Source organism: Narcine bancroftii, chromosome 7, assembly GCF_036971445.1.
Source record: "Narcine bancroftii isolate sNarBan1 chromosome 7, sNarBan1.hap1, whole genome shotgun sequence".
Taxonomy (NCBI): domain Eukaryota; kingdom Metazoa; phylum Chordata; class Chondrichthyes; order Torpediniformes; family Narcinidae; genus Narcine; species Narcine bancroftii.
Window position 1 is genome coordinate 132,791,060 of NC_091475.1, and position 24,723 is coordinate 132,815,782.

Genomic DNA, 24,723 nt, shown 5'->3' on the forward strand with positions numbered 1-24,723 from the left:
TATCTGATTCCCCGCCTCTGTTTCCCCGCCTCTGATTCCCCACCTCTGTTTCCCAATATCTAAGTCCCCGCCTGTGATTCCCCAACTCTAATTCCCCACCTCTGATTCCCCAGCTCTGATTGCCCGCCTCTGATTCCCCGCATCTGATTCCCTGCATCTGATTCCAAGCCTCTTATTCCCTGCCTCTGATTCCCAACCTCTGATTCCCCACCTCTGATTCCCCATATCTGATTCCCGGCCTCTGGTTCCCCGCCTCTGATTCCCCGCCTCTGATTCCCCATCTCCGATTCCGCACATCTGATTCCCTGCCTCTGATTCCCCGCCTCTGATTCCCCGCCTCTGATTCCCTGCCTCTGATTCCCAACCTCTGATTCCCCACCTCTGTTTCCCCGTGTTTGATTCCCCGCCTCTGTTTCCCCGCCTCTGATTCCCCGCCTCTGATTCCCCAACTCTAATTCCCCGCCTCTGATTCCCCATCTCTGATTCCCGGACTCTGATTCCCCACCTCTGATTCCCGGCCTCTTATTCCCGGCATCTGATTCCGGCCTGTGATTCCCGGCCTCTGATTCCCTGCTTCTGATTCCCCATCTCTGATTCCGCAAATCTAATTCCCTGCCTCTGATTCCCCACCTCTGATTCCCCATATCTGATTCCCCGCCTCTGTTTCCCCGCCTCTGATTCCCCGCCTCTGTTTCCCCATATCTGATTCCCCGCCTCTGAATCCCCAACTCTGATTCCCTGCCTCTGATTCCCCAGCTCTGATTCCCCGCCTTTGATTCCCCCGTCTGATTCCCAGCCTCTGAAACCCCGTGTCTGATTTCTTGCCTCTGATTCCCCGCCTCTGATTCCCCATCTCTGATTCACAGCCTCTGATTCCCCACCTCTGATTCCCCATCTATGATTCCGCACATCTGATTCCCTGCCTCTGATTCCCCGACTCTGATCCCCACCTCTGATTCCCCAGCTCTGATTCCCCGCCTCTGATTTCCCGTGTTTGATTCCCTGCCTCTGATTCCCCGCCTCTGATTCCCCATATCTCATTCCCCACCTCTGATTCCCCATCTCTGATTCCGCACATCTGATTCCCTGCCTCTGATTCCCCGCCTCTGATTCCCCGCCTCTGATTCCCTGCCTTTGATTCCCAACCTCTGATTCCCCACCTCTGATTCCCCGTGTTTGATTCCCCGCCTCTGTTTCCCCGCCTCTGATACCCCGCCTCTGATTCCCCAACTCTAATTCCCCGCCTCTGATTCCCCATATCTGATTCCCCGTATCTGATTCCCCGCCTCTGTTTCCCCGCCTCTGATTCCCCGCCCCTGTTTCCCCATATCTGATTCCCTGCCTCTGATGCCCCAACTCTGATTCCCCGCCTCTGATTCCACAGCTCTGATTCCCCGCCTCTGATTCCCCACATCCGATTCCCCATATCTGATTCCCCGCCTCTGTTTCCCCGCCCCTGATTCCCCGCCTCTGTTTCCCCATATCTGATTCCCCGCCTCTGATTCCCAACTATGATCCCCGCCTCTGATTCCCCAGCTCTGATTCCCCGCCTCTGATTCCCCGTGTTTGATCCCCTGCCTCTGATTCCCCAGCTCTGATTCCCCAGCTCTGATTCCCCATCTCTGATTCACCGCCTTTGATTCGCCACCTCTGATTCCCCATATCTGATTCCTCACCTCTGATTCCCCATCTCTGATTCCCGGACTCTGATTCCCCACCTCTGATTCCCGACCTCTTATTCCCGGCATCTGATTCCGGCCTCTGATTCCCGGCCTCTGATTCCCTGCTTCTGATTCTGATTCCCTGCCTCTGATTCCCCATTTCTGATTCCGCACATCTAATTCCCTGCCTCTGATTCCCCACCTCTGATTCCCCATATCTGAATCCCCGCCTCTGTTTCCCCGTCTCTGATTCCCCGCCTCTGTTTCCCTATATCTAAGTCCCCGCCTCTGATTCCCCAACTTTGATTCCCCACCTCTGATTCCCCAGCTCTGATTCCCCGCCTCTGATTAACCACCTCTGATTCCCTATATCTGATTCCCAGCCTCTGTTTCCCCGCCTCTGATTCCCCACCTCTGATTCCCCATATCTGATTCCCCGCCTCTGATTCCCCACCTCTGATTCCCCATATCTGATTCCCCGCCTCTGATTCCCCAACTCTAATTCCCCGCCTCTGATTCCCCGCCTCTGATTCCCTGCCTCTGATTCCCCATCTCCGATTCCGCACATCTGATTCCCTGCCTCTCATTCCCCGCCTCTGATTCCCCGCCTCTGATTCGCTGCCTCTGATTCCCAACCTCTGATTCCCCACCTCTGATTCCCCGTGTTTGATTCCCCGCCTCTGTTTCCCCGCCTCTGATTCCCCGCCTCTGATTCCCCAACTCTAATTCCCCGCCTCTGATTCCCCATATCTGATTCCCCGCCTCTGTTTCCCCTCCTCTGATTCCCCGCCCCTGTTTCCCCATATCTGATTCCCTGCCACTGATTCCCCAACTTTGATTCCCAGCCTCTGATTCCCCAGCTCTGATTCCCCGCCTCTGATTCCCCGCATCTGATTCCCTGCATCTGATTCCAAGCCTCTGATTCCCTGCCTCTGATTCCCAACCTCTGATTCCCCACCTCTCATTCCCCATATCTGATTCCCAGCCTCTGTTTCCCCGCCTCTGATTCCCCGCCTCTGTTTCCCCATATCTGATTCCCGGCCTCTGATTCCCCGCCTCTGATTCCCCGCCTCTGATTCCCTGCCTCTGATTCCCCATCTCCGATTCCGCACATCTGATTCCCCACCTCTGTTTCCCCGCCTCTGATTCCCCACCTCTGATTCCCAATATCTGATTCCCCGCCTCTGATTCCCCAACTCTGATTCCCCGCCTCTGATTCGCCAGCTATGATTCCCCGCCTCTGATTCCCCGTGTTTGATTCCCTGCCTCTGAATCCCGGCCTCTGATTCCCCATCTCTGATTCACCGCCTTTGATTCGCCACCTCTGATTCCCCATATCTGATTCCCCGCCTCTGTTTCCCCGCCTCTGATTCCCCGCCTCTGATTCCCCATATCTCATTCCCCGCCTCTGAATCCCCATCTCTGATTCCCGGACTCTGATTCCCCACCTCTGATTCCGTGCTTCTGATTCTGATTCCCTGCCTTTGATTCCCCATCTCTGATTCCGCACATCTGATTCCCTGCCTCTGATTCCCCATCTCTGATTCCCCATATCTGATTCCCCGCCTCTGTTTCCCCGCCTCTGATTCCCCACCTCTGTTTCCCAATATCTAAGTCCCCGCCTCTGATTCCCCAACTCTAATTCCCCACCTCTGATTCCCCAGCTCTGATTGCCCGCCTCTGATTCCCCGCATCTGATTCCCTGCATCTGATTCCAAGCCTCTTATTCCCTGCCTCTGATTCCCAACCTCTGATTCCCCACCTCTGATTCCCCATATCTGATTCCCAGCCTCTGTTTCCCCGCCTCTGATTCCCCGCCTCTGTTTCCCCATATCTGATTCCCGGCCTCTGGTTCCCCGCCTCTGATTCCCCGCCTCTGATTCCCCGCCTCTGATTCCCTGCCTCTGATTCCCAACCTCTGATTCCCCACCTCTGTTTCCCCGTGTTTGATTCCCCGCCTCTGTTTCCCCGCCTCTGATTCCCCGCCTCTGATTCCCCAACTCTAATTCCCCGCCTCTGATTCCCCATCTCTGATTCCCGGACTCTGATTCCCCACCTCTGATTCCCGGCCTCTTATTCCCGGCATCTGATTCCGGCCTGTGATTCCCGGCCTCTGATTCCCTGCTTCTGATTCCCCATCTCTGATTCCGCAAATCTAATTCCCTGCCTCTGATTCCCCGCCTCTGATTCCCCGCCTCTGTTTCCCCATATCTGATTCCCCGCCTCTGAATCCCCAACTCTGATTCCCTGCCTCTGATTCCCCAGCTCTGATTCCCCGCCTTTGATTCCCCCGTCTGATTCCCAGCCTCTGAAACCCCGTGTCTGATTTCTTGCCTCTGATTCCCCGCCTCTGATTCCCCATCTCTGATTCACAGCCTCTGATTCCCCACCTCTGATTCCCCATCTATGATTCCGCACATCTGATTCCCTGCCTCTGATTCCCCGACTCTGATCCCCACCTCTGATTCCCCAGCTCTGATTCCCCGCCTCTGATTCCCCGTGTTTGATTCCCTGCCTCTGATTCCGCGCCTCTGATTCCCCATCTCTGATTCACCGCCTTTGATTCGCCACCTCTGATTCCCCATATCTGATTCCTCGCCTCTGTTTCCCCGCCTCTGATTCCCCGCCTCTGATTCCCCATATCTCATTCCCCGCCTCTGATTCCCCATCTCTGATTCCCGGACTCTGATTCCCCACCTCTGATTCCCGGCCTCTTATTCCCGGCATCTGATTCCGGCCTCTGATTCCCGGCCTCTGATTCCCTGCTTCTGATTCCCCATCTCTGATTCCGCAAATCTAATTCCCTGCCTCTGATTCCCCACCTCTGATTCCCCATATCTGATTCCCCGCCTCTGTTTCCCCGCCTCTGATTCCCCGCCTCTGTTTCCCCATATCTAAGTCCCCGCCTCTGATTCCCCAACTTTGATTCCCCACCTCTGATTCCCCAGCTCTGATTCGCCGCCTCTGATTCCCCACATCTGATTCCATGCATCTGATTCCCAGCCTCTGATTCCCAGCCTCTGATTCCCAACCTCTGATTCCCCACCTCTGATTCCCCATATCTCATTCCCCGCCTCTGTTTCCCCGCCTCTGATTCCCCGCCTCTGTTTCCCCATATCTGATCCCAGCCTCTATTTGCCCGCATCTGATTCCCCGCCTCTGTTTCCCCATATCTGATTCCCCGCCTCTGAATCCCCAACTCTGATTCCCTGCCTCTAATTTCCCAGCTCTGATTCCCCGCCTCTGATTCCCCGCGTCTGATTACCGGCCTCTGATTACCCGCCTCTGATACCCCATATCTGATTCCCCGCCTCTGTTTCCCCGCCTCTGATTCCCCACCTCTGATTCCCAATATCTGATTCCCCGCCTCTGATTCCCTACCTCTGATTCCCCGCCTCTGATTCGTCAGCTATGATTCCCCGCCTCTGATTCCCCGTGTTTGATTCCCTGCCTCTGAATCCCGGCCTCTGATTCCCCATCTCTGATTCACCGCCTTTGATTCGCCACCTCTGATTCCCCATATCTGATACCCCGCCTCTGTTTCCCCGCCTCTGATTCCCCGCCTCTGATTCCCCATATCTCATTCCCCGCCTCTGAATCCCCACCTCTGATTCCCTGCTTCTGATTCTGATTCCCTGCCTTTGATTCCCCATCTCTGATTCCGCACATCTGATTCCCTGCCTCTGATTCCCCATCTCTGATTCCCCATATCTGATTCCCAGACTCTAATTCCCCACCTCTGATTCCCCAGCTCTGATTCCCCGCCTCTGATTCCCCGCATCTGATTCCCTGCATCTGATTCCAAGCCTCTTATTCCCTGCCTCTGATTCCCAACCTCTGATTCCCCACCTCTGATTCCCCATATCTGATTCCCAGCCTCTGTTTCCCCGCCTCTGATTCCCCGCCTCTGTTTCCCCATATCTGATTCCCGGCCTCTGGTTCCCCGCCTCTGATTCCCCGCCTCTGATTCCCCATCTCCGATTCTGCACATCTGATTCCCTGCCTCTGATTCCCCGCCTCTGATTCCCCGCCTCTGATTCCCTGCCTTTTATTCCCAACCTCTGATTCCCCACCTCTGATTCCCCGTGTTTGATTCCCCGCCTCTGTTTCCCCGCCTCTGATTCCCCGCCTCTGATTCCCCAACTCAAATTCCACGCCTCTGATTCCCCATATCTGATTCCCCGTATCTGATTCCCCGCCTCTGTTTCCCCGCCTCTGATTCCCCGCCCCTGTTTCCCCATATCTGATTCCCTGCCTCTGATGCCCCAACTCTGATTCCCCGCCTCTGATTCCACAGCTCTGATTCCCCGCCTCTGATTCCCCACATCCGATTCCCCATATCTGATTCCCCGCCTCTGTTTCCCCGCCCCTGATTCCCCGCCTCTGTTTCCCCATATCTGATTCCCCGCCTCTGATTCCCAACTATGATCCCCGCCTCTTATTCCCCAGCTCTGATTCCCTGCCTCTGATTCCCCGCGTTCTATTCCCTGCCTCTGATTCCCTGCCTGTGATTCCCCATCTCTGATTCACCACCTCTGATTCCCCACCACTGATTCCCCATATCTAATTCCCCGCCTCTGTTTGCCCGCCTCTGATTCCCCGCCTCTGTTTCCCCATATCTGATTCCCCGCCTCTGAATCCCCAATTCTGATTCCCTGCCTCTGATTCCCCAGCTTCATTCCCCGCCTTTGATTCACCCCGTCTGATTCCCAGCCTCTGAATCCCCGTGTCTGATAACCTGCCTCTGATTCCCCGCCTCTGATTCCCCATCTCAGATTCACCTCCTCTGATTCCCCACCTCTGATTCCCCATCTCTGATTCCGCACATCCGATTCCCTGCCTCTGATTCCCCGACTCTGATTCCCCACCTCTGATTCCCCAGCTCTGATTCCCCGCCTCTGATTCCCCAACTCTGATTCCCCGCCTCTGATTCCCCAGCTCTGATTCCCCGCCTCTGATTCCCCGTGTTTGATCCCCTGCCTCTGATTCCCCAGCTCTGATTCCCCATCTCTGATTCACCGCCTTTGATTCGCCACCTCTGATTCCCCATATCTGATTCCTCACCTCTGATTCCCCATCTCTGATTCCCGGACTCTGATTCCCCACCTCTGATTCCCGACCTCTTATTCCCGGCATCTGATTCCGGCCTCTGATTCCCGGCCTCTGATTCCCTGCTTCTGATTCTGATTCCCTGCCTCTGATTCCCCATTTCTGATTCCGCACATCTAATTCCCTGCCTCTGATTCCCCACCTCTGATTCCCCATATCTGAATCCCCGCCTCTGTTTCCCCGTCTCTGATTCCCCGCCTCTGTTTCCCTATATCTAAGTCCCCGCCTCTGATTCCCCAACTTTGATTCCCCACCTCTGATTCCCCAGCTCTGATTCCCCGCCTCTGATTAACCACCTCTGATTCCCTATATCTGATTCCCAGCCTCTGTTTCCCCGCCTCTGATTCCCCACCTCTGATTCCCCATATCTGATTCCCCGCCTCTGATTCCCCACCTCTGATTCCCCATATCTGATTCCCCGCCTCTGATTCCCCAACTCTAATTCCCCGCCTCTGATTCCCCGCCTCTGATTCCCTGCCTCTGATTCCCCATCTCCGATTCCGCACATCTGATTCCCTGCCTCTCATTCCCCGCCTCTGATTCCCCGCCTCTGATTCGCTGCCTCTGATTCCCAACCTCTGATTCCCCACCTCTGATTCCCCGTGTTTGATTCCCCGCCTCTGTTTCCCCGCCTCTGATTCCCCGCCTCTGATTCCCCAACTCTAATTCCCCGCCTCTGATTCCCCATATCTGATTCCCCGCCTCTGTTTCCCCGCCTCTGATTCCCCGCCCCTGTTTCCCCATATCTGATTCCCTGCCACTGATTCCCCAACTTTGATTCCCAGCCTCTGATTCCCCAGCTCTGATTCCCCGCCTCTGATTCCCCGCATCTGATTCCCTGCATCTGATTCCAAGCCTCTGATTCCCTGCCTCTTATTCCCAACCTCTGATTCCCCACCTCTCATTCCCCATATCTGATTCCCAGCCTCTGTTTCCCCGCCTCTGATTCCCCGCCTCTGTTTCCCCATATCTGATTCCCGGCCTCTGATTCCCCGCCTCTGATTCCCCGCCTCTGATTCCCTGCCTCTGATTCCCCATCTCCGATTCCGCACATCTGATTCCCCACCTCTGTTTCCCCGCCTCTGATTCCCCACCTCTGATTCCCAATATCTGATTCCCCGCCTCTGATTCCCCAACTCTGATTCCCCGCCTCTGATTCGCCAGCTATGATTCCCCGCCTCTGATTCCCCGTGTTTGATTCCCTGCCTCTGAATCCCGGCCTCTGATTCCCCATCTCTGATTCACCGCCTTTGATTCGCCACCTCTGATTCCCCATATCTGATTCCCCGCCTCTGTTTCCCCGCCTCTGATTCCCCGCCTCTGATTCCCCATATCTCATTCCCCGCCTCTGAATCCCCATCTCTGATTCCCGGACTCTGATTCCCCACCTCTGATTCCGTGCTTCTGATTCTGATTCCCTGCCTTTGATTCCCCATCTCTGATTCCGCACATCTGATTCCCTGCCTCTGATTCCCCATCTCTGATTCCCCATATCTGATTCCCCGCCTCTGTTTCCCCGCCTCTGATTCCCCACCTCTGTTTCCCAATATCTAAGTCCCCGCCTCTGATTCCCCAACTCTAATTCCCCACCTCTGATTCCCCAGCTCTGATTGCCCGCCTCTGATTCCCCGCATCTGATTCCCTGCATCTGATTCCAAGCCTCTTATTCCCTGCCTCTGATTCCCAACCTCTGATTCCCCACCTCTGATTCCCCATATCTGATTCCCGGCCTCTGGTTCCCCGCCTCTGATTCCCCGCCTCTGATTCCCCATCTCCGATTCCGCACATCTGATTCCCTGCCTCTGATTCCCCGCCTCTGATTCCCCGCCTCTGATTCCCTGCCTCTGATTCCCAACCTCTGATTCCCCACCTCTGTTTCCCCGTGTTTGATTCCCCGCCTCTGTTTCCCCGCCTCTGATTCCCCGCCTCTGATTCCCCAACTCTAATTCCCCGCCTCTGATTCCCCATCTCTGATTCCCGGACTCTGATTCCCCACCTCTGATTCCCGGCCTCTTATTCCCGGCATCTGATTCCGGCCTGTGATTCCCGGCCTCTGATTCCCTGCTTCTGATTCCCCATCTCTGATTCCGCAAATCTAATTCCCTGCCTCTGATTCCCCACCTCTGATTCCCCATATCTGATTCCCCGCCTCTGTTTCCCCGCCTCTGATTCCCCGCCTCTGTTTCCCCATATCTGATTCCCCGCCTCTGAATCCCCAACTCTGATTCCCTGCCTCTGATTCCCCAGCTCTGATTCCCCGCCTTTGATTCCCCCGTCTGATTCCCAGCCTCTGAAACCCCGTGTCTGATTTCTTGCCTCTGATTCCCCGCCTCTGATTCCCCATCTCTGATTCACAGCCTCTGATTCCCCACCTCTGATTCCCCATCTATGATTCCGCACATCTGATTCCCTGCCTCTGATTCCCCGACTCTGATCCCCACCTCTGATTCCCCAGCTCTGATTCCCCGCCTCTGATTTCCCGTGTTTGATTCCCTGCCTCTGATTCCCCGCCTCTGATTCCCCATATCTCATTCCCCACCTCTGATTCCCCATCTCTGATTCCGCACATCTGATTCCCTGCCTCTGATTCCCCGACTCTGATCCCCACCTCTGATTCCCCAGCTCTGATTCCCCGCCTCTGATTTCCCGTGTTTGATTCCCTGCCTCTGATTCCCAGACTCTGATTCCGCATATCTGATTCTCCGCCTCTGAATCCCCAACTCTGATTCCCTGCCTCTGATTCCCCAGCTCTGATTCCCCGCCTTTGATTCCCCCGTCTGATTCCCAGCCTCTGAAACCCCGTGTCTGATTTCTTGCCTCTGATTCCCCGCCTCTGATTCCCCATCTCTGATTCACAGCCTCTGATTCCCCACCTCTGATTCCCCATCTCTGATTCCGCACATCTGATTCCCTGCCTCTGATTCCCCGACTCTGATCCCCACCTCTGATTCCCCAGCTCTGATTCCCCGCCTCTGATTCCCCAACTCTGATTCCCCGCCTCTGATTCCCCAGCTCTGATTCCCCGCCTCTGATTCCCCGTGTTTGATTCCCTGCCTCTGATTCCCCGCCTCTGATTCCCCATCTCTGATTCACCGCCTTTGATTCGCCACCTCTGATTCCCCATATCTGATTCCTCGCCTCTGTTTCCCCGCCTCTGATTCCCCGCCTCTGATTCCCCATATCTCATTCCCCGCCTCTGATTCCCCATCTCTGATTCCCGGACTCTGATTCCCCACCTCTGATTCCCGGCCTCTTATTCCCGGCATCTGATTCCGGCCTGTGATTCCCGGCCTCTGATTCCCTGCTTCTCATTCCCCATCTCTGATTCCGCAAATCTAATTCCCTGCCTCTGATTCCCCACCTCTGATTCCCCATATCTGATTCCCCGCCTCTGTTTCCCCGCCTCTGATTCCCCGCCTCTGTTTCCCCATATCTAAGTCCCCACCTCTGATTCCCCAACTTTGATTCCCCACCTCTGATTCCCCAGCTCTGATTCGCCACCTCTGATTCCCCTTATCTGATTCCTCGCCACTGTTTCCCCGCCTCTGATTCCCCGCCTCTGATTCCCCATATCTCATTCCCCGCCTCTGATTCATCAGCTATGATTCCCCGCCTCTGATTCCCCGCGTCTGATTCCCTGCCTCTGATTCCCCGCCTCTGATTCCACATCTCGGATTCACCACCTCTGTTTCCCCGCGTCTGATTCCCCGCCTCTGATTCCCCATCTCTGATTCCCCATCTCTGATTCCCCAATTCTGATTCCCCGCCTCTGATTCCCCAGCTCTGATTCCTCGCCTCTGATTCCCTTCCTCTGATTCCCAACCACTCATTCCCCACCTCTGATTTCCCATATTGATTCCCTGCGTCTGATTCCCCGCCTCTGATTCCCCAACTCTGATTCCCCGCCTCTGATTCCCCAGCTCTGATTCCCCGCCTCTGATTCCCCGTGTTTGATTCCCTGCCTCTGATTCCCGGCCTCTGATTCCCCATCTCTGATTCACCGCCTTTGATTCGCCACCTCTGATTCCCCATATCTGATTCCCCGCCTCTGTTTCCCCGCCTCTGATTCCCGGACTCTGATTCCCCACCTCTGATTCCAGGCCTCTTATTCCTGGCATCTGATTCAGGCCTCTGATTCCCGGCCTCTGATTCCCTGATTCTGATTCTGATTCCCTGCCTCTGATTCCCCATCTCTGATTCCGCACATCTGATTCCCTGCCTCTGATTCCCCACCTCTGATTCCCCATATCTGACTCCCCGCCTCTGTTTCCCCGCCTCTGATTCCCCGCCTCTGTTTCCCAATATCTAAGTCCCCGCCTCTGATTCCCCAACTCTGATTCCCCACCTCTGTTTCCCCAGCTCTGATTCCCCGCCTCTGATTCCCCGCATCTGATTCCCTGCATCTGATTACAAGCCTCTGATTCCCTGCCTCTGATTCCCAACCTCTGATTCCCCACCTCTGATTCCCCATATCTGATTCCCCGCCTCTGTTTCCCCGCCTCTGATTCCCCTCCTCTGATTCCCCAACTCTAATTCCCCGCCTCTGATTCCCCAGCTCTGATTCCCCGTGTTTGATTCCCTGCCTCTGATTCCCTGCCCTGATTCCCCATCTCTGTTTCACCGCCTTTGATTCGCCACCTCTGATTCCCCATATCTGATTCCCCGCCTCTGTTTCCCCGCCTCTGATTCCCTGCCTCTGATTCCCAACCTCTGATTCCACACCTCTGATTCCCCATATCTGATTCCCCGCCTCTGTTTCCCCGCCTCTGATTCCCTGCCCCTGTTTCCCCATATCTGATTCCCTGCCTCTGATTCCCCAACTCTGATTCCCCGCCTCTGATTCCCCAGCTCTGATTCCCCGCCTCTGATTTCCCGTGTTTGATTCCCTGCCTCTGATTCCCCGCCTCTGATTCCCCATCTCTGATTCACCGCCTTTGATTAGCCACCTCTGATTCCACATATCTGATTCCCCACCTATGTTTCCCCGCCTCTGATTCCCCGCCTCTGAATCTCCATATCTCATTCCCCGCCTCTGAATCCCCATCTCTGATTCCCGGACACTGATTCCCCACCTCTGATTCCCGGCCTCTTATTCCCAGCATCTGATTCCCGGCCTTTGATTCCCGGCCTCTGATTCCCCGCTTCTGATTCTGATTCCCTGCCTCTGATTCCCCATCTCTGATTCCGCACATCTGATTCCCTGCCTCTGATTCCCCACCTCTGATTCCCCATATCTGATATCCCGCCTCTGTTTCCCCGCCGCTGATTCCCCGCCTCTGTTTCCCCATATCTAATTCCCAACCTCTGATGCCCCAACTCTGATTCCCTGCCTCTGATTCCCCGCGTTCTATTCCCTGCCTCTGATTCCCCGCCTGTGATTCCCCATCTCTGATTCACCACCTCTGATTCCCCACCTCTGATTCCCCATATCTAATTCCCCGCCTCTGATTCCCCGCCTCTGATTCCCTGCCTCTGATTCCCCATCTCCGATTCCGCACATCTGATTCCCTGCCTCTCATTCCCCGCCTCTGATTCCCCGCCTCTGATTCGCTGCCTCTATTTCCCAACCTCTGATTCCCCACCTCTGATTCCCCGTGTTTGATTCCCCGCCTCTGTTTCCCCGCCTCTGATTCCCCGCCTCTGATTCCCCAACTCTAATTCCCCGCCTCTGATTCCCCATATCTGATTCCCCGCCTCTGTTTCCCCGCCTCTGATTCCCCGCCCCTGTTTCCCCATATCTGATTCCCTGCCACTGATTCCCCAACTTTGATTCCCAGCCTCTGATTCCCCAGCTCTGATTCCCCACCTCTGATTCCCCGCATCTGATTCCCTGCATCTGATTCCAAGCCTCTGATTCCCTGCCTCTGATTCCCAACCTCTGATTCCCCACCTCTCATTCCCCATATCTGATTCCCAGCCTCTGTTTCCCCGCCTCTGATTCCCCGCCTCTGTTTCCCCATATCTGATTCCCGGCCTCTGATTCCCCGCCTCTGATTCCCCGCCTCTGATTCCCTGCCTCTGATTCCCCATCTCCGATTCCGCACATCTGATTCCCCACCTCTGTTTCCCCGCCTCTGATTCCCCACCTCTGATTCCCAATATCTGATTCCCCGCCTCTGATTCCCCAACTCTGATTCCCCGCCTCTGATTCGCCAGCTATGATTCCCCGCCTCTGATTCCCCGTGTTTGATTCCCTGCCTCTGAATCCCGGCCTCTGATTCCCCATCTCTGATTCACCGCCTTTGATTCGCCACCTCTGATTCCCCATATCTGATACCCCGCCTCTGTTTCCCCGCCTCTGATTCACCGCCTCTGATTCCCCATATCTCATTCCCCGCCTCTGAATCCCCATCTCTGATTCCCGGACTCTGATTCCCCACCTCTGATTCCGTGCTTCTGATTCTGATTCCCTGCCTTTGATTCCCCATCTCTGATTCCGCACATCTGATTCCCTGCCTCTGATTCCCCATCTCTGATTCCCCATATCTGATTCCCCGCCTCTGTTTCCCCGCCTCTGATTCCCCACCTCTGTTTCCCAATATCTAAGTCCCCGCCTCTGATTCCCCAACTCTAATTCCCCACCTCTGATTCCCCAGCTCTGATTGCCCGCCTCTGATTCCCGGCATCTGATTCCCTGCATCTGATTCCAAGCCTCTTATTCCCTGCCTCTGATTCCCAACCTCTGATTCCCCACCTCTGATTCCCCATATCTGATTCCCAGCCTCTGTTTCCCCGCCTCTGATTCCCCGCCTCTGTTTCCCCATATCTGATTCCCGGCCTCTGGTTCCCCGCCTCTGATTCCCCGCCTCTGATTCCCCATCTCCGATTCCGCACATCTGATTCCCTGCCTCTGATTCCCCGCCTCTGATTCCCCGCCTCTGATTCCCTGCCTCTGATTCCCAACCTCTGATTCCCCACCTCTGTTTCCCCGTGTTTGATTCCCCGCCTCTGTTTCCCCGCCTCTGATTCCCCGCCTCTGATTCCCCAACTCTAATTCCCCGCCTCTGATTCCCCATCTCTGATTCCCGGACTCTGATTCCCCACCTCTGATTCCCGGCCTCTTATTCCCGGCATCTGATTCCGGCCTGTGATTCCCGGCCTCTGATTCCCTGCTTCTGATTCCCCATCTCTGATTCCGCAAATCTAATTCCCTGCCTCTGATTCCCCACCTCTGATTCCCCATATCTGATTCCCCGCCTCTGTTTCCCCGCCTCTGATTCCCCGCCTCTGTTTCCCCATATCTGATTCCCCGCCTCTGAATCCCCAACTCTGATTCCCTGCCTCTGATTCCCCAGCTCTGATTCCCCGCCTTTGATTCCCCCGTCTGATTCCCAGCCTCTGAAACCCCGTGTCTGATTTCTTGCCTCTGATTCCCCGCCTCTGATTCCCCATCTCTGATTCACAGCCTCTGATTCCCCACCTCTGATTCCCCATCTATGATTCCGCACATCTGATTCCCTGCCTCTGATTCCCCGACTCTGATCCCCACCTCTGATTCCCCAGCTCTGATTCCCCGCCTCTGATTTCCCGTGTTTGATTCCCTGCCTCTGATTCCCCGCCTCTGATTCCCCATATCTCATTCCCCACCTCTGATTCCCCATCTCTGATTCCGCACATCTGATTCCCTGCCTCTGATTCCCCGACTCTGATCCCCACCTCTGATTCCCCAGCTCTGATTCCCCGCCTCTGATTTCCCGTGTTTGATTCCCTGCCTCTGATTCCCAGACTCTGATTCCGCATATCTGATTCCCCGCCTCTGAATCCCCAACTCTGATTCCCTGCCTCTGATTCCCCAGCTCTGATTCCCCGCCTTTGATTCCCCCGTCTGATTCCCAGCCTCTGAAACCCCGTGTCTGATTTCTTGCCTCTGATTCCCCGCCTCTGATTCCCCATCTCTGATTCACAGCCTCTGATTCCCCACCTCTGATTCCCCATCTCTGATTCCGCACATCTGATTCCCTGCCTCTGATTCCCCGACTCTGATCCCCACCTCTGATTCCCCAGCTCCGATTCCCCGCCTCTGATTCCCCAACTCTGATTCCCCGCCTCTGATTCCCCAGCTCTGATTCCCCGCCTCTGATTCCCCGTGTTTGATTCCCTGCCTCTGATTCCCCGCCTCTGATTCCCCATCTCTGATTCACCGCCTTTGATTCGCCACCTCTGATTCCCCATATCTGATTCCTCGCCTCTGTTTCCCCGCCTCTGATTCCCCGCCTCTGATTCCCCATATCTCATTCCCCGCCTCTGATTCCCCATCTCTGATTCCCGGACTCTGATTCCCCACCTCTGATTCCCGGCCTCTTATTCCCGGCATCTGATTCCGGCCTGTGATTCCCGGCCTCTGATTCCCTGCTTCTCATTCCCCATCTCTGATTCCGCAAATCTAATTCCCTGCCTCTGATTCCCCACCTCTGATTCCCCATATCTGATTCCCCGCCTCTGTTTCCCCGCCTCTGATTCCCCGCCTCTGTTTCCCCATATCTAAGTCCCCACCTCTGATTCCCCAACTTTGATTCCCCACCTCTGATTCCCCAGCTCTGATTCGCCACCTCTGATTCCCCTTATCTGATTCCTCGCCACTGTTTCCCCGCCTCTGATTCCCCGCCTCTGATTCCCCATATCTCATTCCCCGCCTCTGATTCATCAGCTATGATTCCCCGCCTCTGATTCCCCGCGTCTGATTCCCTGCCTCTGATTCCCCGCCTCTGATTCCACATCTCGGATTCACCACCTCTGTTTCCCCGCGTCTGATTCCCCGCCTCTGATTCCCCATCTCTGATTCCCCATCTCTGATTCCCCAATTCTGATTCCCCGCCTCTGATTCCCCAGCTCTGATTCCTCCCCTCTGATTCCCTTCCTCTGATTCCCAACCACTCATTCCCCACCTCTGATTTCCCATATTGATTCCCTGCGTCTGATTCCCCGCCTCTGATTCCCCAACTCTGATTCCCCGCCTCTGATTCCCCAGCTCTGATTCCCCGCCTCTGATTCCCCGTGTTTGATTCCCTGCCTCTGATTCCCGGCCTCTGATTCCCCATCTCTGATTCACCGCCTTTGATTCGCCACCTCTGATTCCCCATATCTGATTCCCCGCCTCTGTTTCCCCGCCTCTGATTCCCGGACTCTGATTCCCCACCTCTGATTCCAGGCCTCTTATTCCTGGCATCTGATTCAGGCCTCTGATTCCCGGCCTCTGATTCCCTGATTCTGATTCTGATTCCCTGCCTCTGATTCCCCATCTCTGATTCCGCACATCTGATTCCCTGCCTCTGATTCCCCACCTCTGATTCCCCATATCTGACTCCCCGCCTCTGTTTCCCCGCCTCTGATTCCCCGCCTCTGTTTCCCAATATCTAAGTCCCCGCCTCTGATTCCCCAACTCTGATTCCCCACCTCTGTTTCCCCAGCTCTGATTCCCCGCCTCTGATTCCCCGCATCTGATTCCCTGCATCTGATTCCAAGCCTCTGATTCCCTGCCTCTGATTCCCAACCTCTGATTCCCCACCTCTGATTCCCCATATCTGATTCCCCGCCTCTGTTTCCCCGCCTCTGATTCCCCTCCTCTGATTCCCCAACTCTAATTCCCCGCCTCTGATTCCCCAGCTCTGATTCCCCGTGTTTGATTCCCTGCCTCTGATTCCCTGCCCTGATTCCCCATCTCTGTTTCACCGCCTTTGATTCGCCACCTCTGATTCCCCATATCTGATTCCCCGCCTCTGTTTCCCCGCCTCTGATTCCCTGCCTCTGATTCCCAACCTCTGATTCCACACCTCTGATTCCCCATATCTGATTCCCCGCCTCTGTTTCCCCGCCTCTGATTCCCTGCCCCTGTTTCCCCATATCTGATTCCCTGCCTCTGATTCCCCAACTCTGATTCCCCGCCTCTGATTCCCCAGCTCTGATTCCCCGCCTCTGATTTCCCGTGTTTGATTCCCTGCCTCTGATTCCCCGCCTCTGATTCCCCATCTCTGATTCACCGCCTTTGATTAGCCACCTCTGATTCCACATATCTGATTCCCCACCTATGTTTCCCCGCCTCTGATTCCCCGCCTCTGATTCTCCATATCTCATTCCCCGCCTCTGAATCCCCATCTCTGATTCCCGGACACTGATTCCCCACCTCTGATTCCCGGCCTCTTATTCCCAGCATCTGATTCCCGGCCTTTGATTCCCGGCCTCTGATTCCCCGCTTCTGATTCTGATTCCCTGCCTCTGATTCCCCATCTCTGATTCCGCACATCTGATTCCCTGCCTCTGATTCCCCACCTCTGATTCCCCATATCTGATATCCCGCCTCTGTTTCCCCGCCGCTGATTCCCCGCCTCTGTTTCCCCATATCTAATTCCCAACCTCTGATGCCCCAACTCTGATTCCCTGCCTCTGATTCCCCGCGTTCTATTCCCTGCCTCTGATTCCCCGCCTGTGATTCCCCATCTCTGATTCACCACCTCTGATTCCCCACCTCTGATTCCCCATATCTAATTCCCCGCCTCTGTTTGCCCGCCTCTGATTCCCCGCCTCTGTTTCCCCATATCTGATTCCCCGCCTCTGAATCCCCAACTCTGATTCCCTGCCTCTGATTCCCCAGCTCTGATTCCACGCCTTTGATTCCCCCGTCTGATTCCCAGCCTCTGAAACCCCGTGTCTGATTTCTTGCCTCTGATTCCCCGCCTCTGATTCCCCATCTCTGATTCACAGCCTCTGATTCCCCACCTCTGATTCCCCATCTCTGATTCCGCACATCTGATTCCCTGCCTCTGATTCCCCGACTCTGATGCCCACCTCTGATTCCCCAGCTCTGATTCCCCGCCTCTGATTTCCCGTGTTTGATTCCCTGCCTCTGATTCCCCGCCTCTGATTCCCCATATCTCATTCCCCACCTCTGATTCCCCATCTCTGATTCCCGGACTCTGATTCCCCACCTCTGATTCCCGGCCTCTTATTCCCGGCATCTGATTCCGGCCTCTGATTCCCGGCCTCTGATTCCCTGCTTCTGATTCCCCATCTCTGATTCTGCAAATCTAATTCCCTGCCTCTGATTCCCCACCTCTGATTCCCCATATCTGATTCCCCGCCTCTGTTTCCCGGCCTCTGATTCCCCGCTTCTGATTCTGATTCCCCACCTCTGATTCCCCATATCTGATTCCCAGCCTCTGTTTCCCCGCCTCTGATTCCCCGCCTCTGATTGCCCATATCTGATTTCCCGCCTCTGTTTCCCCACCTCTGATTCCCCGCCTCTGTTTCCCCATATCTAATTCCCAACCTCTGATGCCCCAACTCTTATTCCCTGCCTCTGATTCCCCGCGTTCTATTCCCTGCCTCTGATTCCCCGCATGTGATTCCCCATCTCTGATTCACCACCTCTGATTCCCCACCTCTGATTCCCCATATCTAATTCCCCGCCTCTGTTTGCCCGAATCTGATTCCCCGCCTCTGTTTCCCCATATCTGATTCCCCGCCTCTGAATCCCCAACTCTGATTCCCTGCCTCTGATTCCCCAGCTCTGATTCCCCGCCTTTGATTCCCCCATCCGATTCCCAGCCTCTGAAACCCCGTATCTGATTTCTTGCCTCTGATTCCCCGCCTCTGATTCCCCATCTCTGATTCACAGCCTCTGATTCCCCACCTCTGATTCCCCATCTCTGATTCCGCACATCTGATTCCCTGCCTCTGATTCCCCGACTCTGATCCCCACCTCTGATTCCCCAGCTCTGATTCCCCGCCTCTGATTCCCCAACTCTGATTCCCCACCTCTGATTCCCCAGCTCTGATTCCCCGCCTCTGATTCCCCGTGTTTGATTCCCTGCCTCTGATTCCCCGCCTCTGATTCCCCATCTCTGATTCACCGCCTTTGATTCGCCACCTCTGATTCCCCATATCTGATTCCTCGCCTCTGTTTCCCCGCCTCTGATTCCCCGCCTCTGATTCCCCATATCTCATTCCCCGCCTCTGATTCCCCATCTCTGATTCCCGGACTCTGATTCCCCACCTCTGATTCCCGGCCTCTTATTCCCGGCATCTGATTCCGGCCTCTGATTCCCGGCCTCTGATTCCCTGCTTCTGATTCCCCATCTCTGATTCCGCAAATCTAATTCCCTGCCTCTGATTCCCCACCTCTGATTCCCCATATCTGATTCCCCGCCTCTGTTTCCCCGCCTCTGATTCCCCGCCTCTGTTTCCCCATATCTAAGTCCCCGCCTCTGATTCCCCAACTTTGATTCCCCACCTCTGATTCCCCAGCTCTGATTCGCCGCCTCTGACTCCCCACATCTGATTCCATGCATCTGATTCCCAGCCTCTGATTCCCAGCCTCTGATTCCCAACCTCTGATTCCCCACCTCTGATTCCCCATATCTGATTCCCCGCCTCTGTTTCCCCGCCTCTGATTCCCCGCCTCTGTTTCCCCATATCTGATCCCAGCCTCTATTTGCCCGCATCTGATTCCCCGCCTCTGTTTCCCCATATCTGATTCCCCGCCTCTGAATCCCCAACTCTGATTCCCTGCCTCTAATTTCCCAGCTCTGATTCCCCGCCTCTGATTCCCCGCGTCTGATTACCGGCCTCTGATTACCCGCCTCTGATACCCCATATCTGATTCCCCGCCTCTGTTTCCCCGCCTCTGATTCCCCACCTCTGATTCCCAATATCTGATTCCCCGCCTCTGATTCCCTACCTCTGATTCCCCGCCTCTGATTCGTCAGCTATGATTCCCCGCCTCTGATTCCCCGTGTTTGATTCCCTGCCTCTGAATCCCGGCCTCTGATTCCCCATCTCTGATTCACCGCCTTTGATTCGCCACCTCTGATTCCCCATATCTGACTCCCCGCCTCTGTTTCCCCGCCTCTGATTCCCCGCCTCTGATTCCCCATATCTCATTCCCCGCCTCTGAATCCCCACCTCTGATTCCCTGCTTCTGATTCTGATTCCCTGCCTTTGATTCCCCATCTCTGATTCCGCACATCTGATTCCCTGCCTCTGATTCCCCATCTCTGATTCCCCATATCTGATTCCCAGACTCTAATTCCCCACCTCTGATTCCCCAGCTCTGATTCCCCGCCTCTGATTCCCCGCATCTGATTCCCTGCATCTGATTCCAAGCCTCTTATTCCCTGCCTCTGATTCCCAACCTCTGATTCCCCACCTCTTATTCCCCATATCTGATTCCCAGCCTCTGTTTCCCCGCCTCTGATTCCCCGCCTCTGTTTCCCCATATCTGATTCCCGGCCTCTGGTTCCCCGCCTCTGATTCCCCGCTGATTCCCCATCTCCGATTCTGCACATCTGATTCCCTGCCTCTGATTCCCCGCCTCTGATTCCCCGCCTCTGATTCCCTGCCTTTGATTCCCAACCTCTGATTCCCCACCTCTGATTCCCCGTGTTTGATTCCCCGCCTCTGTTTCCCCGCCTCTGATTCCCCGCCTCTGATTCCCCAACTCTAATTCCCCGCCTCTGATTCCCCATATCTGATTCCCCGTATCTGATTCCCCGCCTCTGTTTCCCCGCCTCTGATTCCCCGCCCCTGTTTCCCCATATCTGATTCCCTGCCTCTGATGCCCCAACTCTGATTCCCCGCCTCTGATTCCACAGCTCTGATTCCCCGCCTCTGATTCCCCACATCCGATTCCCCATATCTGATTCCCCGCCTCTGATTCCCCGCCCCTGATTCCCCGCCTCTGTTTCCCCATATCTGATTCCCCGCCTCTGATTCCCAACTATGATCCCCGCCTCTTATTCCCCAGCTCTGATTCCCTGGCTCTGATTCCCCGCGTTCTATTCCCTGCCTCTGATTCCCTGCCTGTGATTCCCCATCTCTGATTCACCACCTCTGATTCCCCACCACTGATTCCCCATATCTAATTCCCCGCCTCTGTTTGCCCGCCTCTGATTCCCCGCCTCTGTTTCCCCATATCTGATTCCCCGCCTCTGAATCCCCAACTCTGATTCCCTGCCTCTGATTCCCCAGCTTCATTCCCCGCCTTTGATTCCCCCCGTCTGATTCCCAGCCTCTGAATCCCCGTGTCTGATAACCTGCCTCTGATTCCCCGCCTCTGATTCCCCATCTCAGATTCACCTCCTCTGATTCCCCACCTCTGATTCCCCATCTCTGATTCCGCACATCCGATTCCCTGCCTCTGATTCCCCGACTCTGATTCCCCACCTCTGATTCCCCAGCTCTGATTCCCCGCCTCTGATTCCCCAACTCTGATTCCCCGCCTCTGATTCCCCAGCTCTGATTCCCCGCCTCTGATTCCCCGTGTTTGATCCCCTGCCTCTGATTCCCCAGCTCTGATTCCCCATCTCTGATTCACCGCCTTTGATTCGCCACCTCTGATTCCCCATATCTGATTCCTCACCTCTGATTCCCCATCTCTGATTCCCGGACTCTGATTCCCCACCTCTGATTCCCGACCTCTTATTCCCGGCATCTGATTCCGGCCTCTGATTCCCGGCCTCTGATTCCCTGCTTCTGATTCTGATTCCCTGCCTCTGATTCCCCATTTCTGATTCCGCACATCTAATTCCCTGCCTCTGATTCCCCACCTCTGATTCCCCATATCTGAATCCCCGCCTCTGTTTCCCCGTCTCTGATTCCCCGCCTCTGTTTCCCTATATCTAAGTCCCCGCCTCTGATTCCCCAACTTTGATTCCCCACCTCTGATTCCCCAGCTCTGATTCCCCGCCTCTGATTAACCACCTCTGATTCCCTATATCTGATTCCCAGCCTCTGTTTCCCCGCCTCTGATTCCCCACCTCTGATTCCCCATATCTGATTCCCCGCCTCTGAATCCCCACCTCTGATTCCCCATATCTGATTCCCCGCCTCTGATTCCCCAACTCTAATTCCCCGCCTCTGATTCCCCGCCTCTGATTCCCTGCCTCTGATTCCCCATCTCCGATTCCGCACATCTGATTCCCTGCCTCTCATTCCCCGCCTCTGATTCCCCGCCTCTGATTCGCTGCCTCTGATTCCCAACCTCTGATTCCCCACCTCTGATTCCCCGTGTTTGATTCCCCGCCTCTGTTTCCCCGCCTCTGATTCCCCGCCTCTGATTCCCCAACTCTAATTCCCCGCCTCTGATTCCCCATATCTGATTCCCCGCCTCTGTTTCCCCGCCTCTGATTCCCCGCCCCTGTTTCCCCATATCTGATTCCCTGCCACTGATTCCCCAACTTTGATTCCCAGCCTCTGATTCCCCAGCTCTGATTCCCCGCCTCTGATTCCCCGCATCTGATTCCCTGCATCTGATTCCAAGCCTCTGATTCCCTGCCTCTGATTCCCAACCTCTGATTCCCCACCTCTCATTCCCCATATCTGATTCCCAGCCTCTGTTTCCCCGCCTCTGATTCCCCGCCTCTGTTTCCCCATATCTGATTCCCGGCCTCTGATTCCCCGCCTCTGATTCCCCGCCTCTGATTCCCTGCCTTTGATTCCCCATCTCCGATTCCGCACATCTGATTCCCTGCCTCTGATTCCCCGCCTCTGATTCCCCGCCTCTGATTCCCTGCCTCTGATTTCCAACCTCTGATTCCCCACCTCTGATTCCCCGTGTTTGATTCCCCGCCTCTGATTCCCCGCCTCTGTTTCCCAATATCTAAGTCCCCGCCTCTGATTCCCCAACTCTAATTCCCCACCTCTGATTCCCCAGCTCTGATTCCCCGCCTCTGATTCCCTGCATCTGATTCCCTGCATCTGATTCCAAGCCTCTGATTCCCTGCCTCTGATTCCCAACCTCTGATTCCCCACCTCTGATTCCCCATATCTGATTCCCAGCATCTGTTTCCCCGCCTCTGATTCCCCGCCTCTGTTTCCCCATATCAGATTCCCGGCCTCTGGATCCCCGCCTCTGATTCCCCGCCTCTGATTCCCTGCCTCTGATTCCCCATCTCCGATTCCGCACATCTGATTCCCTGCCTCTGATTCCCCGCCTCTGATTCCCCGCCTCTGATTCCCTGCCTCTGATTCCCAACCTCTGATTCCCCACCTCTGAATCCCCGTGTTTGATTCCCCGCCTCTGTATCCCCGCCTCTGATTCCCCGCCTCTGATTCCCCAACTCTAATTCCCCGCCTCTGATTCCCCATATCTGATTCCCCGCCTCTGTTTCCCCGCCTCTGATTCCCCGCCCCTGTTTCCCCATATCTGATTCCCTGCCTCTGATTCCCCAACTTTGATTCCCAGCCTCTGATTCCCCAGCTCTGATTCCCCGCCTATGATTCCCCGCATCTGATTCCCTGCATCTGATTCCAAGCCTCTGATTACCCATATCTCATTCCCCACCTCTGATTCCCCATCTCTGATTCCGCACATCTGATTCCCTGCCTCTGATTCCCCGACTCTGATCCCCACCTCTGATTCCCCAGCTTTGATTCCCCGCCTCTGATTTCCCGTGTTTGATTCCCTGCCTCTGATTCCCAGACTCTGATTCCCCATATCTCATTCCCCGCCTCTGAATCCCCATCTCTGATTCCCGGACTCTGATTCCCCACTTCTGATTCCCTGCTTCTGATTCTGATTCCCTGCCTTTGATTCCCCATCTCTGATTCCGCACATCTGATTCCCTGCCTCTGATTCCCCATTTCTGATTCCCCATATCTGATTCCCCGCCTCTGTTTCCCCGCCTCTGATTCCCCGCCTCTGTTTCCCAATATCTAAGTCCCCGCCTCTGATTCCCCAAATCTAATTCCCCACCTCTGATTCCCCAGCTCTGATTCCCCGCCTCTGATTCCCCGCATCTGATTCCCTGCATCTGATTCCAAGCCTCTTATTCCCTGCCTCTGATTCCCAACCTCTGATTCCCCACCTCTGATTCCCCATATCTGATTCCCAGCCTCTGTTTCCCCGCCTCTGATTCCCCGCCTCTGTTTCCCCATATCTGATTCCCGGCCTCTGGTTCCCCGCCTCTGATTCCCCGCCTCTGATTCCCCATCTCCGATTCCGCACATCTGATTCCCTGCCTCTGATTCCACGCCTCTGATTCCCCGCCTCTGATTCCCCATATCTGATTCCCCGCCTCTGTTTCCCCGCCTCTGATTCCCCGCCCCTGTTTCCCCATATCTGATTCCCTGCCTCTGATTCCCCAACTTTGATTCCCCACCTCTGATTCCCCAGCTCTGATTCCCCGCCTCTGATTCCCCACATCTGATTCCATGCATCTGATTCCCAGCCTCTGATTCCCAGCCTCTGATTCCCAACCTCTGATTCCCCACCTCTGATTCCCCATATCTGATTCCCCGCCTCTGTTTCCCCGCCTCTGATTCCCCGCCTCTGTTTCCCCATATCTGATCCCCGCCTCTATTTGCCCGCATCTGATTCTCCGCCTCTGTTTCCCCATATCTGATTCCCCGCCTCTGAATCCCCAACTCTGATTCCCTGCCTCTAATTTCCCAGCTCTGATTCCCCGCCTCTGATTCCCCGCGTCTGATTACCGGCCTCTGATTCCCCGCCTCTGATTCCCCATCTCTGATTCACAACCTCTGATTCCCCACCTCTTATACCCCATATCTGATTCCCCGCCTCTGTTTCCCCGCCTCTGATTCCCCACCTCTGATTCCCAATATCTGATTCCCCGCCTCTGATTCCCCAACTCTGATTCCCCGCCTCTGATTCGCCAGCTATGATTCCCCGCCTCTGATTCCCCGTGTTTGATTCCCTGCCTCTGAATCCCGGCCTCTGATTCCCCATCTCTGATTCACCGCCTTTGATTCGCCACCTCTGATTCCCCATATCTGATTCCCCGCCTCTGTTTCCCCACCTCTGATTCCCCGCCTCTGATTCCCCATATCTCATTCCCCGCCTCTGAATCCCCATCTCTGATTCCCGGACTCTGATTCCCCACCTCTGATTCCGTGCTTCTGATTCTGATTCCCTGCCTTTGATTCCCCATCTCTGATTCCCCATATCTGATTCCCCGCCTCTGTTTCCCCGCCTCTGATTCCCCACCTCTTTTTCCCAATA